This window comes from Puma concolor, chromosome B3, assembly GCF_028749965.1.
Source record: "Puma concolor isolate L17-30 chromosome B3, mPumCon1.1.hap2, whole genome shotgun sequence".
Lineage (NCBI taxonomy): Eukaryota > Metazoa > Chordata > Mammalia > Carnivora > Felidae > Puma > Puma concolor.
This window is the reverse complement of record NC_141672.1, coordinates 44,355,539-44,371,073: the sequence shown is the minus strand read 5'-3', so window position 1 is coordinate 44,371,073 and position 15,535 is coordinate 44,355,539.

The window sequence follows — 15,535 nt, the reverse complement described above, 5'->3', positions numbered from 1 at the left end:
TCTATTCTACTTTCTGTCTCTAAGAATTTGTCTGTTCTAGGTACCTCATATAAGTAGAACCATAGAACACTTGCCCTTGTGTATCTGGCTTATTTCACTAAGCCCAATGTTTCCAAGGTGCGTTCGTGTCGTCGTATATATCAAAAGTCTATTCCTTTTTATGACTGGCCAGTATTCTATTACATGCATACACCACATTTTGTTTATCCCTTCATCTGACTTGGGTTGTTTCCACCTTTTGGATATTGTACATAAATGTTGCTGGGAACATTGTATGTAAAGTATCTGTTTGAGTTTCTACTTTCAGTTCTTTTCAGTTACATCCCTAGATGTGGAATTGCCCGGTCATTTGGTAGTTCTGTGTTTTATCTTTGGAAACTACTAAACTGTTTTCCATAGCGGCTGCACCATTACACACACACACACACACACACACACACACACACACACACATTTACTGTTCATTTATCCTTGAGAGACAGAGACAGAGACAGAGCACAAAAAGGGGAGGGGCAAAGAGAGACAGAATCGAAAGCAGGCTCCAGGCTCTGAGCTGTCAGCACAGAGCCCAGTGCAGGGCTTGAACTCATGAGCTGCGAGATCATGACCTGAGCTGGAGTCGGATGTTTAACTGAATGAGTCACCCAGGCACCCGAGCACCATTTTTTATTTTTACCAGCAAGGTATGAGGGTTCCAATTTCTCCATATGCTTGCCGACACTTATTTTCCATTTTTTGAAATTATAGCCATCCTAATGGGTGTGAAGAGGTATATCACTGTGATTCACCTGATTATTATTTTCATAGCCTTTTACATTATATGAAATGGCCCATTAATTTGTTACGTTGCTTGTGCTGAGATCAATGCTTCAACAATAGCACATGCATTAGATAACAAGTGCACAGTCGTTTGTATTCGGCATCAGAAAAGTCCTGGTAGCCTTGAGCCAGCAGAACACCGCTATCTTAGGTCCTCAAACAGTGAAGACCAAACACAATTGAAATGAAAAGATGTGTCATAAGAATTGGAATTCAAGGTGAGTCGATTAATAATTTTCATAAAGCTTGCATGGATAAGTGCATCCTGCTACCTATTCAAGCTGCCCGGCGCTAATGTTGCTTTGGACCAAATGTAAATGGAACAAAAATATTGCACTGGGGTATGGGAAGGAGCTATGTCACGGAAACCCAGGTCCTAAATGGCTGACTGCTGTGTCAAGTTGGGTTGATAAGAAAGTCACAGCGCTGCCTGCCTTTCCATTTATAACTGCAGGGAGAACAAAATTTCATTTCTTAAACTGAAGGCTGAAAATTACTGAATCCTTCAGAACAATATGTGATCTTAACTCAACACATGGCTTCTGTGCGTTCTTTAAACACACAATTTCACAACTGAAAGCTTTCAACAATTCCATTCCCTATTGCTAAGAGCCAGTCCCCGGACGGGGAGATCCCAGAAACGGCCCGAGGGGCCAGAGCAAACAGGAACTGTGTATAGTGTTGCACCGCGGCGAATTGCAAAGCACACTGCCGTGCAGTATCATACCTGCCCCACTGGGCACCACCCAGTTTCACACGATCTGTTTGCTAATGCTGCAAACACGAACCAAATCACGCCCATTGTGTAGTCCACAATTGTTCCCGGTGGCTCTCTGAGTCACTGAACCAAGTTGCATAATGTTAATATTTTGAAATCACGATGTGTATGTCTCTGAAGGGCTCGCAGAGTGTTTTATTAAGTGGTCAGTATAACTGCTGTCAGGGAAGGAATCAGAGGGCTCCTGAGTATGGAAGGAGGACAGGAGACCCGCCTGAAAACAGCTGTCCTAGCCAGAAGCAGATTTGCCTTGACGCCCGTTGAAGATGGAGCTTTCCAGCAGCCAACCTGCGCGGGTGCCTCCCAAGGGCAGAGGGAGGAGGGGACAGAGTACACAATGACTCATGAAACAATTATGTAACTTTTTTGGGGCATATATACCATTATATATTTTTTTTATTGGGAACAAAAAAAAAATCTGTGACTTTTAGAATGACATATTATTTGTTTCTATCCAATCAATTAACATAGATTTGTTCAGGGGGCCCCTGGCTGGTTCAGTCAGCAGCATGCGACCCTTGACCTCACGGTTCTGAGTTCAAGCCCCACGTTGGCCGTGCAGCCTACTTTAAAAAAAAAAAAAAGAGGGGTGTCTGGTTGGTTCAGTCTGTTAAGCATCCCGCTCTTGATTTCAGCTCAGGTCATGATCTCACGGTTCATGGGATCGAGCCCTGCATCAGGCTCTACGCTGACAGTGCAGAGCCTGCTTGGGATTTGCTCCCCCCCTCTCTCTGCCCCTCCCCTACTCATGCATGCTCACAGGGCACTTGCAAGCTCGCTCACTCTCTCTCAAAATAAATAAACAATAAAAAGAAAAAGGAAAACATCGATTTGTTCAGGGGTACCTGGCTGTCTCAGTTGGAAGAGCATGAGGCTTTTAATCTTGACATTGTGAGTTTGAGCCCCACGTCGGGTGTAAAGATTACTGCTAAAAATGTAAAAAAATAAACTTAAAAAAATAGATGCATTCAAATATCTTGGAATGTATCGCAAATCCCTTTGCACAGTTAAAGTTGACTAACTGCTTTCAGAAGTGAAACATTTCAAATGGCAGTAACTCCCGTGCACACAAGATATGTTTCTTCCGGACCCTCCTGGAGTTTGAAACCCAGTCTGAGAAGAATCTCTGTGAGAAGGCCTAGCTAGTTCACATCAAGTTAGTTAATGTGAGTGCTGTCAGGTGAGGCTTCTAAGTGATTGCATGGAAAATTCTTGAAATAACCAACCTTACGGATGCTTTGAGAAATTCCTCATCACACCGAACCAGCTGAGGTGTCGTCCCTCCCATACCCAGGATCTGTGCCCAACACCCATGCTGTATTTCCTGCGAGTGACTCGCTTTTTTTCAGACCTTCACCGTAAAACTTGACCCTCTGGTTTTAGAAGCCGCCGCTCATCTATGAGATGGGAACTTGGTGGGCATGTCCTATTTCTTTTCTTTCAGTTCCGAGAGAAGCATTAGCGGGGAAATTCAAAAGCAAGCAGAACACTGGCATAGCTAATTTAGGCTAATTAGGATGGTGGAGGAGAGTCATACTTCAGAGCTTCCCCTGCCCTCCCGCGTCTCCACCTGATTGCTTTGTCCGGCAGCAAACCCAGGAGGCACTTCCAATTACATCATATCCTCTTCAAACACCAAACCACTCAAGCTAATTTTATCCTATTAAACAGACTGAAGGATCCAGAAGAAAGGCTCTCTCCACCTCCCCAAAAGCTTCAATTACCAGGGTCCCTGATTATCATCGCTTCAATCCTATGTGCACTGCTAAATACTTTTTTTGCTTAGCGTTGCCTTCTTGATTCAGATGAAAAGCAAATATTATGAGCCTGTCTTTACAGCTCTGGTAAGTGACACGAAGAGTAAAACTAAAAAGAAACTCCCTGGTTATTAGCATGGTTAATCAAAGTCAAGTTTGAAGTTGCCAAAGACATTGGAATCACAGAGATCTCGGCACCTCTCGGAATGTTAGCATTTAGAAAAAGCCCCGAAGATTTCTTTTCTTTCTTTTTTTCCCCTTCCCTTCTCTTTCCCACTCCTACCCTCTTTCCTGTCTTCCTTTTAACATTTTTATTTTTGAAAGACAGAGTGCAAGTGGAGGAGGGGCAGAGAGAGAGGGAGACGCAGAATCCAAAGCAGGCTCCAGGCTCTGAGCGGTCAGCACAGAGCCCCACGTGGGGCTTGAACTCACAAACCACGAGATCATGACCTGAGCCGAAGTGGGAAGCTCAACCGACTGAGCCACCCAGGCACCCTGGGTCTTCCTTTCTTCTTTTCTCTCCTTAAAGGACTATTCAAAAAGTTAGTAGCAAAAAGGAAATTTGTGATTTGTGAATGGAATAAACAGCTTGGCCATGGCAGAAAATGTAAGGAGGTTTAGAGAGATGAATAACATAGTCATTCATCATTCGGTCTACTTTTTTCTAGCCAACAAATGTGGAGAGTGTAGTTTTCATGACATATGTACACAAAGAGTAAAAGTTAACAGAGTACGAACTTTCAATTTCCAAACTCCAAATCAACTTTCCATTCAGTTTTGACTCATTTGGGAAGTCTTAATCTGAAATATTTTAATATATATGTATATATTAAACATATAGATGTTATATATAGATTATATATTATAACATATATTGCAATATATAGTTATATAGTATATATATTATACATATATATTTTTCCTGATGACAGCACGAATAGAATGATGTCTACTTCTGAATGTAAAATTCTTTCTAAACCGTTCGTTTAAGACTTGGAAGCAAAATGGAACACTTAATTGTTCTTGATTCGTTTTTGAAGATTTATAAAAGCTGCCTTAAATGTTCCATGCTTAAGAAGACATGTCAAGTTACAGATAAAATTTACAAGGTTATGATGTCTGAAAGACTTAAAAAAGAAAAAAACCTGTTTCTGAGGTTTAATACATTTACTGTGCAAGCTCTGTTCCTCTTCTCAACCCCCACAAAAAAGCAGCAGCCACTCACCAGCAATCCACCCAAACTCTGTTTGGGCCAATTTTCTTAATGTTTCAGCAAGGCTTAATCTGTTGGCATAAGTGTTTAGACCCATTAACAGCTAAAGTCACAGAGTCCACAACTCACTGTGCTGACAGTAAACAAGGAATTTGAGGAATGGCTTTTAAACAATGACTAAGCCCCGAGCCATTTTGTCTTCAGATGCTGTGAAACTGGTCCACGCCAGAGTTGCCTCCTTGCTGCAGCCCCACTTTTATTTAAAATGCATCTCCCTCCCACTGTCTTGCATGTGCTGATTAGATTTTATTTTCCTAACTTCACTCTCCTCTGGTTGGCCCCTGAGGACCCCCATGATCATGAAGATAAGACACTATTATTTTTTAAGAACGGTCTTTGGCAAAAAGGAGAAAATGGGTGAGTTTGCCCACACTGGATTTCTTTCCAGAGAACACCATTCAGTCTCCTGTGGGACATGTTCTTTGGGTGGGAGCAGGGGTTTCTTGACCCTTCATTCTAGTCTTCTGGAGACCAGAGAACAGGGAGGACAGAACACAATAAATGTGCATGAATAGACCTCCTCGCTGACAGAAATGATCCCACTAGGGGTGTCAGAGTATAATACTCACCAGAAGTGGTTCATTCTTCTCTTTAAATATCTAACTTTGGGGCACCTGGCTGGCTTAGTTGGTGGAGCGTGCCAATCTTGATCTCAGGGTCCTGAGTTTGAGCCCCACGTTGGGTGTGGAGATTACTTAAAAATAAAATCTTAAATAAATAAATAAATATCTAACTTCATATTGAAGGTTCTTTTCGGTGTTTTCATCAGTAGATCTGTCCTATTACCTCCTAGCTCGTATTCCATATTCATCACATAACGCCATAAGCAATAGTCAACAGCTTTGTATCTGTGACTTCTTTTTCCCACTCCCCATCCTTTTGCTCTCTTCCCATCAGACCCATTGCCCACCCAGAACTTACAAACAATAACAAAAGAGAGTATTCTTTGCCTCCGGATCTTCGTATGATTCCAGGATTAAGGAGATTCCCCAAGGGATCCAGGCTCCACTTTGCGGGCTTTTTTTTTGCCTAGTGATCTTTTTAATGTGAGCTCGCATCGCCTACTTGGCCAATGAAAAACACCAGTTCTTTTCCTGAACCTACAACACGTGATATTCAAAATCTCTCATGCGTGCTGTCCAGGATTGCTGAATACAAAGGGGTTACACTAGGAGTGTGGTATTCTGGCAGGCTGAGGTTGGACTTGTAAACAAAGCAGGTGAGGAGAAAGCCTGTAAATGGAGAAGTTGACATAGCTGGTAGGGAATTTTGAAACTCCTTTCTCAATCTTTTGTCAAATTAAAAAGCATACAAAGTAAGAGGAAGAAAGAGAGCAAGGAAAGTGAGGGAGTGATGTATTTCTTTCACCTTCCAACACCGTTTAGCAAGTGCCCACTCTATGTCAGACATTGTATTCTATAGGTACTAAGGGCTGGGGATACGGTATAGCAAGATGTATTTACCTACCTACAGTCTGGGAGGGGAAGCAGACCAGAAAAATCAGTTGTTACTAGCTAGAGTGTTAAGGTGCGTTGGGAACCCAACCCTACAGGAGAGGCACCTAGGTTATCCGACAGTGGGGTGTGCTGGGAGTTAGGGATGAAGGCTGCTCAAAGAGAGGGTGCTTTAGATGGGCACTGAAAGGTAAAAAGCAACCACTAGGCAAATGGGGGTGGGGGTTGCACGGATGCATCGTACGATGAGGAGAGGGGAACCCCAGGATAACAAAAAAACTCTGATGCCAAAGCCCAAAGATACAGTGTGTTCGGATACCGTATGCTTCTTGGTATGGCTGGAGATTAGCGGGGCCAAGAGCGAGCAGAGTCCTAACTCAAATTAGAGAAGCCTAGAAGTCTATGAAACGTGGCTATAATTTATTCCCGTGTTTCACCTATTTCAATTTTCGGGTAATACTTAATATTCTAAGGTCTGGGGGTGCCTGGGTGGCTCGGTTGGTTGAACCTCTGACTTCGGCTCAGGTCATGATCTCATGGTTCGTAGGTTGGAGCCCCATGCCAAGCTCTGGGCTGAACTCTTGCTCAGAGCCTGGAGCCTGCTCTAGGTTCTGTGTCTCCTTCTCTCTCTGCCTCTGCCCCGCTCGCGCTCTGTCTCACTCAGTCTCTCAAAAACAAATAAATGTAAAAAAAAAAAAAAAAAATTTTTTTTTTGTAAGTATCCGAGGTCTGTGGTCTTACCCAGATAAACTGCCGTGTCTAAAAGTCTTATAAATGTCAACCATGAGTCTTACAGCTAGGACCTTCAGTTACCTTCATAGTTACAGTTATCTGCAGTCCGTGCAGAGTCCCCCAACTCCAAAACTAGGCTGCTCCTTCTCAGAAACCACCTACTACACACTGTTGTTGTTGCAGGGTTCTGTCTCAGCAGTCTTTGGACTTTACCCACTTTCTCTGGGCAGTTTCAACCACATGCATGGCTTCTACCAACACTATAAAGTAGTAACTTCCAAATCAGCGCCTCAATCCAGGTCTTCTTCTGAGATCCCAATCCTTATTCCACTTGCTCACCTCAAATGCAACATGGTCAAGATTGGACTCTTCCCCGTGCCAAACTGTTTCTCGTCTTCCTATTGCTATATTGTGGTGCCACCACCATCCGTGTAAAGCTGGACACCTGGGGATAATCTTAGAATTTCCTCTTTCCCTTCCTCACTCATGCATCTGAATCCAAAGTGTTGGCCATTCTATCTCTGAATAGCTCTCTCATCTTTCTCCTTCTCTCCATCTTGATTTACCACGACACTAGAGCAACTAAGTTCAATTCAGTTCCTCAGCTGTTTATTGAATGGCTACTGTCTGTTGTTTATCGAGTTGATAGCCCTGTGAGGAAATAGACTAGGTGGTGGGTTATCATAATTGCAGCTCTCTCTCCCTCCATCTTCTCCCACATCTTCTATCGCATTACTGTCTGCTCAGGAATTTTCAGTGGCTCTCCTTGTGTAAAATCCCAATGTCCTAACATATAAGGAGCTTTAAGATTGGCTCCTGACATTCTGTTGAATATCACCTTTCCACACACTCTCTACAAGAGCCAATCTGAAGAGAGTGCTATGTATGTATGGATATGTGGATATATTTCATGAGCATACTATATTCTGGCAAAACTCCATGATATGTTGTTTCTCTGTCAGGAATACCCTAATAGGTTCAAAACACTTTTCTTCAACCTTCGAGTCTCAGCACTTAGGTTATTCCCTGTTTTTGATTCCCCTCAACCCTTACCCCAATGATTCTACTCACAAGATATAACCTTTCATGTTCCCTTTATACCTTGTAAAAACCTCCTTCAAGTAATTTTATTGATTGATTGATTGATTGGTTGATTGATTGAAAGAGAGAAAGCAAAAGTGGTGGAGAGGGAGGGGGGGAGACACAGAGAGAGAGAGAGAGAGAGAGAGAGAGAGAGAGAGAGGGACCCCAGGCAGTCTACACACTCAGCATGGAGCCCAATATGGGTCTTGATTCCACCACCCTAGGGTCATGACCTGAGCCAAAATCAAGAGTTGGACACTCAACCAATGGAGCCACTCAGGTGTCCTCTAAGCAATTTCTGTGATGTGTTGTAGATCATTTCTTACAGGTCACAGCCCTCCCCTCACTGAACATTAACTCTGTAAAGGTGGGGTCTGTGTGTGTGTCTATTCATCTCCATACAGAGGCTGGAACACAATGGGTGCCCAATGAATCATTCAGGCTTTTCTGCAATGAGATCTTACTATGTACCTCGGGGCTTAATGAGTACCTTTTGTTCCTAGACAGAGATCTTGTGAGTGACCCAAGTGACCCAGTCCCTAGCTGCTCCTCAGTTGCAGGGATTGTGGGGCCTAAGCGCCATGGATTCCCTGGGCACACATGCCTCATTTCCCTTTCAGGGACATCAGAGAGGGAGGAATAGTGGAGCACCACTCAGAGGGCAGTGCCTGTCATGGTCTCCCTCAGCCAATTCTCCAAGGGGCATGGTCCATTTCTGCAAAGTCCTTCATTGGGTGTCCTCCTGCTCCTCCCCCCAGCCCAGCCAAGTACTACCACTCGGTTCCTCACCTCTGTGAGGATTTCTCACCTCTGTGGTTTTGCTCATATCCCTTTGCTTGGACTGCCTGGCTTTCGATTCTACTTGTGAATTCATATCCAATCATTCTTTAAGACTTAAACCCAAATGCCATTTTGTTTGCAAAGTTTTCTCTACACTTCAAATTGGAATTGGCCCCTCTCCTTAAGAGCCTTCTGTTTCTACTAAGCATTAATTATATCTGCTTGTTATTATTTACATCCTTTCTATCAGCTGGTGAGACTAACTCATAGTTGTTTTCACCCTCAGAGTCTAGTACAATTTCTTACATGAAGTAGGTACTCAACCAATTCAGGCTTAGATATTCATTCCTCCGGAGAGCCCCCCGCCCTTAATCTGGGTCATGTCCCCTTTGTATGTTCACCTTTAGCATCCTGTGTCACTCACTGCCATGTCTGCCTTGGATGGCAGGGATTGCCCTTCTCTTGTCCACAGTTGATATGCCCAGTATCAAGCATAGGACTGACCTCAAGAAACACTTGTTGAAGAAATGAATAACAAAGCAAATATGGGGTATCGAATATGGAGAACTCAAGAAGAATGAATTATCCTGGGGCTTGAGGAACGGCTGCCTTTTAATATATTTGATTGGCTTTGTGCCTTTATTTCACTCTCTGAGGTATGTTGCAAAATGTCGATTCTACAAAGGAATGTCCCATAGCTGGCCAGTGCTATCAAGGAGTCCTGGCTGACTGAAGAGTGATACTGGATGTGGGATGGTGGGAACAAGTTGGTGAGGAATTGGTGGAGATGAGGCCATGGTTATCCTCAAATCCCCAGCATCATCTTCCTTTACTGATTGGTAAAGAGCACTCTCTCCCCTCCTGATACTCCGTGTATGCCCATTCCTAATCTCTTACAGTTTAGGGTGATGGGTTGTGATGGGTTGTGATGAACTGAGGGAGGTCCTCATACTGTAGTCCTAGAATAGATTTCCCTGTCTATAGAGCAAGTCCTACTCTTTGCAGACTCAACCATAGCTACCTTTTAGCCAAGAAGCTTTGGGAAGAGTGGAAGATTTATCTGGGCTGGGGGGCAAGACCCATGCTCAGCTGGAAAGAGAGTCACTTCAGGATGAGGAATTTTTTTTTTCTTTTCAATTTTATATGTTTATACATTTTTTTTAACATTTATTCATTTTTAAGAGACAGAGCATGAGTGGGGGAGGGCAGAGAGAGAGGGAGACACAGAATCTGAAGCAGGCTCCAGGCTCTGAGCTGTCAGCACAGAGTCTGATGTGGGGCTCGAACCCATCAACCGTGAGATCATGACCTGAGCCGAAGTCGGGTGCTTAACCAAGTGAGCCACCCAGGCGTCCCCTTTTCTTTTCAATTTTAAAGATTATTTAAATTTTGTAGTCCGTCTACTCTGTTCCTCAATCTTCAAAGAGTGAGATTCCTTTTCCTAGCTCAGCAGTAAGCCTCCAAACTTCACATGCACAATTTCCACCCCAAATGGGGGGAAAAAATAGGCCATATTCAAAACTGAAAAGGAAAATTCATCATAAAACCTTCCCAAGAGCTGTATTATTAAAGTTACCATCATTCAGTTGGATATTATCAAGGCAAAAAAATTAAGGTAGAGATTGTGAACACCGCTGCTCACTTTTCCTCCTTTGCTTGTAAATGAATGTTTTTCAGCCTTCCCCATCCATCTTCATTAACATTGTGAGCAATTTGTATTGGCCCGCAGTGCGACATCTTTACATTGTGCGAGTGTATGTGATGTTCTGGAAATGGGCAATTTAATATGAAAAGCGCACCATATCTCAGATTTTTTTTTTTAATTTTCTAAACGGTAATTTCTGCTAGGAATTATTCCATGATTTGTGCATAATTTCATGCAGATGGTTATTTAAATATAAATAGAGAAATGTGTCGTTAAATACTGTGCCTGCCTCTACTTAGGTTGGCATTCCCACATTTTAAAATAGTGCCATAAATAAAAGATAAAAAACATCCCTAAGCCACACACTAGTCAGAAGATAATTGTGCCTGTTTGTTCATTGTCATTTGAGTGCCCTCCAATTAACTTTCTTAATATTTTCCAGTTTCTTTAAAAAGAAACTTAAATGGGTCTTTTTGTGAAATGTGTTTACAATGTAATGAAAAACCCCTTTGTTTACCTAATTAAGAGTACATTCTCCCTGTAGTAAAAACAGCACTTCAGTCTTTGGTGACCATCCCACTTTCCTGCCCTCCCAAATGCTGACTTGGGTCTGTAAACTAACATGAGAACGCTTGGTGTTGGAAGCCATATACATGCACAGATGACGGCCTGATCCAGCCATTTAAAAATTCACGTGTATCTTCCGCAAAAAAATGCCACCCAGTTGTTTGCCTTGAAAAGCTTTGTAATAATTAAAATAGACAACATGAAGGAAAATGTGCAATTAACTTTCTTTATTTGAACAAAGTCTAATTCAGTGGCAGCGGGTTTAGAACTACAGGTTTTATGAACGCCAGTCCAAAACATCGTTGAAGTAAATATCCTGCAACACTCCTTAACCAAAAACTACGATCTTGAACAGTGGTAAAGAGAACTTACAAAATGGTGAAAGAAAACCCAGGAGTCTTCTCCAGTGCTCTGCCTTCTGTGTTGTTATTCTGTGGACCTTTACTTAACTGTTCTAGCTGAGACGCTGTGGAGATTTTTCCAGACCAAATTTTACTTCAGCGAGTGTGAGCTGGAACCTCTTTTAGGACAAAGGTGATATTTTCCATCCCTAAAAGATGTCTGGAAGCAAGAACCAGCATAAGAAAAGAAGGTGAAGACGTGTGAGTGCGCGTGCGTGTGAAAAGATTTATTGGACCTCTTGATACCAATTCTTGTGTGGCATTGACTCTCTGATCTACATCCAGGGCCTGGAACGCTCCTCCCTTTTGCATTTCCAAGCTTAATGGCAACATGGCATCTGAACTTGGAGATCCGGCGTCCGCATAAAAGCAAGTATGCTGATACTCAACAACTTATTTTCTGTCCTTGTCCCTCCTCCCGGTTTCACCAATACCTTGAGACCGAATTTGAAGCGTTCTTTTCCTTCATTGTTCACGTCCACTCTGTTACCAGTTCAACCCTATAAACGCTTCCTTTAGCAACTTCAGGACATTTCAGCAGTTCCTGTGCCTACTGGCGGGAGCAGGCAGCATCTTCACACATGTCTTTTTGCCTGCTTTCCTTTCTCCCAAGGAATCCTGAAGTAGCTTGCCGATTTTGAATATTGGAAAAGGCCTAGCTTGAGACTTAAGAAAACAAGAAAACGGGGCGCCTGGGTGGCGCAGTCGGTTAAGCGTCCGACTTCAGCCAGGTCACGATCTCGCGGTCCGTGAGTTCGAGCCCCGCGTCAGGCTCTGGGCTGATGGCTTGGAGCCTGGAGCCTGTTTCCGATTCTGTGTCTCCCTCTCTCTCTGCCCCTCCCCCGTTCATGCTCTGTCTCTCTCTGTCCCAAAAAATAAAATAAACGTTGGAAATGCCAAAGGTAAAAAAAAAAACAAAAAAAAAAAACAAGAAAACTAGGAATTCTCGTCCCAGTTTTGCCTCTGACAGCGAAAGTCATTTCATCTGTCTGCACCTCAGTTCCCTCATTTGTAAAATAAAACGGTTAGACTTAACGAACTATTAATTCCTTCCCAGCTCTCTCCTCCTACGCAGAGGTCTGGATTAAAGCTCCCAGCAAGGGTGTTAGGGTCTTAGGACAACTGCTGTCTATCGTGGGTCCTATTGACCTCATCTAAATCTTCCTCTGTTTCCCTGGGCGTACGCTTTCCACTGTAAGAACCCTGCAGGCTTAAATGTGACTTGATATTTTCAATCCTATCGAATGCGTGAGAGGCTAGTGTCACGTGGTTAAAAGGAACTCCGGCCGGATTACCTGTTTTTGAATCCACCTTCATCACTTACCAGCTGCATGACCTTGAGCATGTTACCTGACCTCCCTGAATCTCAGTTGCCTCATTGAATAAGGCATTTCATAAGGTTACCAGGACTAAATGTGATCATTGTTGTAAAGCTCTTAGAATAGTGCCTAGACCTTGGTTAGGACTCGAAAAATACCAGTCATTAAAATGAAATAACTCTTCAAGGGTGTCTGGTTGGCTCAGTAGGTAGAGCATGCAACTCTTGATCTCGGGGCTGTAGTTGGGCCCTACGTTGGGCATAGAGTTTTCCTTAAGAATTTTTTTTAAACTTTTTATTAAATAAAATTTTTTTAACGTTTATTTATTTTTGAGACAGCGAGAGACAGAGCATGAACGGGGGAGGGTCAGAGAGAGAGGGAGACACAGAATCTGAAGCAGGCTCCAGGCTCTGAGCTGGCAGCACAGAGCCCGAAGCGGGGCTCGGACTCACGGACTGTGAGATTATGACCTGAGCCGAAGTCGGCCGCTTAACCGACTGAGCCACCCAGGCGCCCCTATTAAATAAATTTTTTAAAATGTTTTTATTCATTTTTGAGAGGGAGAGAGAGTACAAGGGGGAAGGGCAGAGAGAGAGGGAGACACAGAATCCATAGAAGGGTTCAGGCTCCGAGCTGTCAACCCAGAGCCTGATGTGGGGCTCGAACTTGTGAACTGCAAGATCATGACCTGAGCTGAAGTCAAGGACGCTTAACTAACTGAGCCACCCAGGCGCCTGTAAAAAAAAAAAAAAAAAAAAAAAAAAAAATTAACATTTATTCATTTTTGAGAGACAGAGGCAGAGCATGAGTGGGGGAGGGGCAGAGAGAGAGGGAGACACAAAATCCAAAATAGGCTCCAGGCTCTGAGCTGTCAGCACAGAGCCTGACATGGGGCTTGAACCCAAGAACATCGAGATCACGATCTGAGCCGAAGTCAGATGTTCAACCGACTGAGCCACCCAGGTGCCACCCCCCCAATTTTTTTTAAATAATAAAATGAAATAGCTCTTCTTTTCACATTATAGTTTAATCAGGAAAACATACCAGAACATGTTAGACACAAATGGCTCATAATATTATCCTTTTTAAATTTTTTGCACATTAGCTAGAACACTTGCCTTTAGAGCTATCCCTGATAGGGAGGTATGCTTTTATCACATCATAAACAACTTATACGTGCTTATCTTATCTTAATCATAACAATTTCTACTTGTAAGAGCACAGAGTCTCCTCTTTTTTAATAGTGGAGTACATGCACAGTGTCAAAAGCCAGTTGATTCAGTCATACAGAGCTAATGATCCATTTGGGAAAAAAATATTATACTGGGTCTATTTACAAAAAGTAGTTTAAAACATCCCACTTGTATACATTAAAATGAACAAATACTTAAAAAAAAAGGAACTATGCCATAATTTTAAGTTTAAAATGCTAAGCCTCTTTGTTATTTTCCCTAATAGGATATACAAGGTTTGTTAGGCTAGAATCATATTTAAAGACCCATATTTTGGAGGATCTTATTTTTGTCTTTGAAGGCCTACCTAATGACAGTAATCGAAAATTCTTTTGCTAGTGGTATTTAATGAATGTGTGCCACTGGCTTGATGACTTGTTATATGAAACAGCTCCTGCCATTAGCTGGTTAAACTTTAGAAGGGACATTGTTAATGTCGTAGAAAGATCAAGTAGGTTAATCTGAGTAACATACATTGGGTATGCGATGTAAAATGCACATGCAATTCTGTATAAAAATAGCGCATTGCTGGTGACAACCGAGGAGCTACAAATATTAAAGATCCTGTTAAGATTAGCAATTGACGTAGTTTGATTGATAATGAGTGACTTTTCTTTAAAGCTCAAATCTGATATTTAGAACGATATTCGCAGTTTCTCTGCTTGATCTTCACATCTAAAATACAAAGTTTGTCATCACCCGCTCGCTCCTGCTCCCCTGCACCTCATTACCTGTGTCACTCCCGAGCCTAGCAGGGTCTTCTCTCCGGGCCACGCCCTTCCATTCCCCACCCCCCTGCTGACGTCATGCTTCTCCAGGGTCAGAGTAACCTCAGCACCGCTCTCCAGGATGCCGCCTGCATCTCAGGGTCACCGAGCTCCAGTCTGTAAACAAGACTTCCGAACCCGCTTTCGTGTTACGCAGCAGTGGATATTCTGTGTTTGCTTGACATTCCCTTGCTCTGAATTCGACAATTTGAATTCTAGATTTGAGCGTCATGCTCTCCCTGCGTAGACCACTGCGAGCCGTGTTTCCGAGGCTGGTCGCCTGAAAGGACTTCCAAATCCCTGATCTGTGTGGGTGTAAGAGTGTGTGGTATGCCTTGCGCAGGTGGAAGACCATAAAACTTCTGTGAATAATTAAATAGCCAATGATTTGGGGACAACAAGACACAAGTTTGATTAAACTACGCCTCTAGAAAATTAGAAGTGTTAGTGAGGTAAGACTGTCTTAAAACATGAGCATCTGTATATATAGCTAGTTTCTTGTAGGCACTGACATTTCTGTCCACAAGTAAATGGCAGAGAAAACTATAGATGTTACAAATTATGCAAGTTGCAAAGACCTAGGTAGCAAAGAGTAATTTTTAAAAATTAGCACCTTGGTAATGGAGGAAAGTTAAAGAATGCTATCTCTAATTCATGTTTTTTACAGTAATTTGTTTTTATTTTTTCTTCCTTGCCATGTTGCTAACTGCACACATGATCTTCCATGGAGACATAACCCATGCAAACCAAGGTGATTTTCCCTAAATAAAGACAACACGATTGAATTCTATGTACCACCTAGGCCCACAGTTGATTTCTAGCCAACAGGGAGACATTTGACCAAAAATTTCAAACCAGAAGAAATAGGAAAATAAAGAGACAGAGCTGAGTTCTCTAATTCCAAGGAAAAGCTCAGTGAACGTTTCCT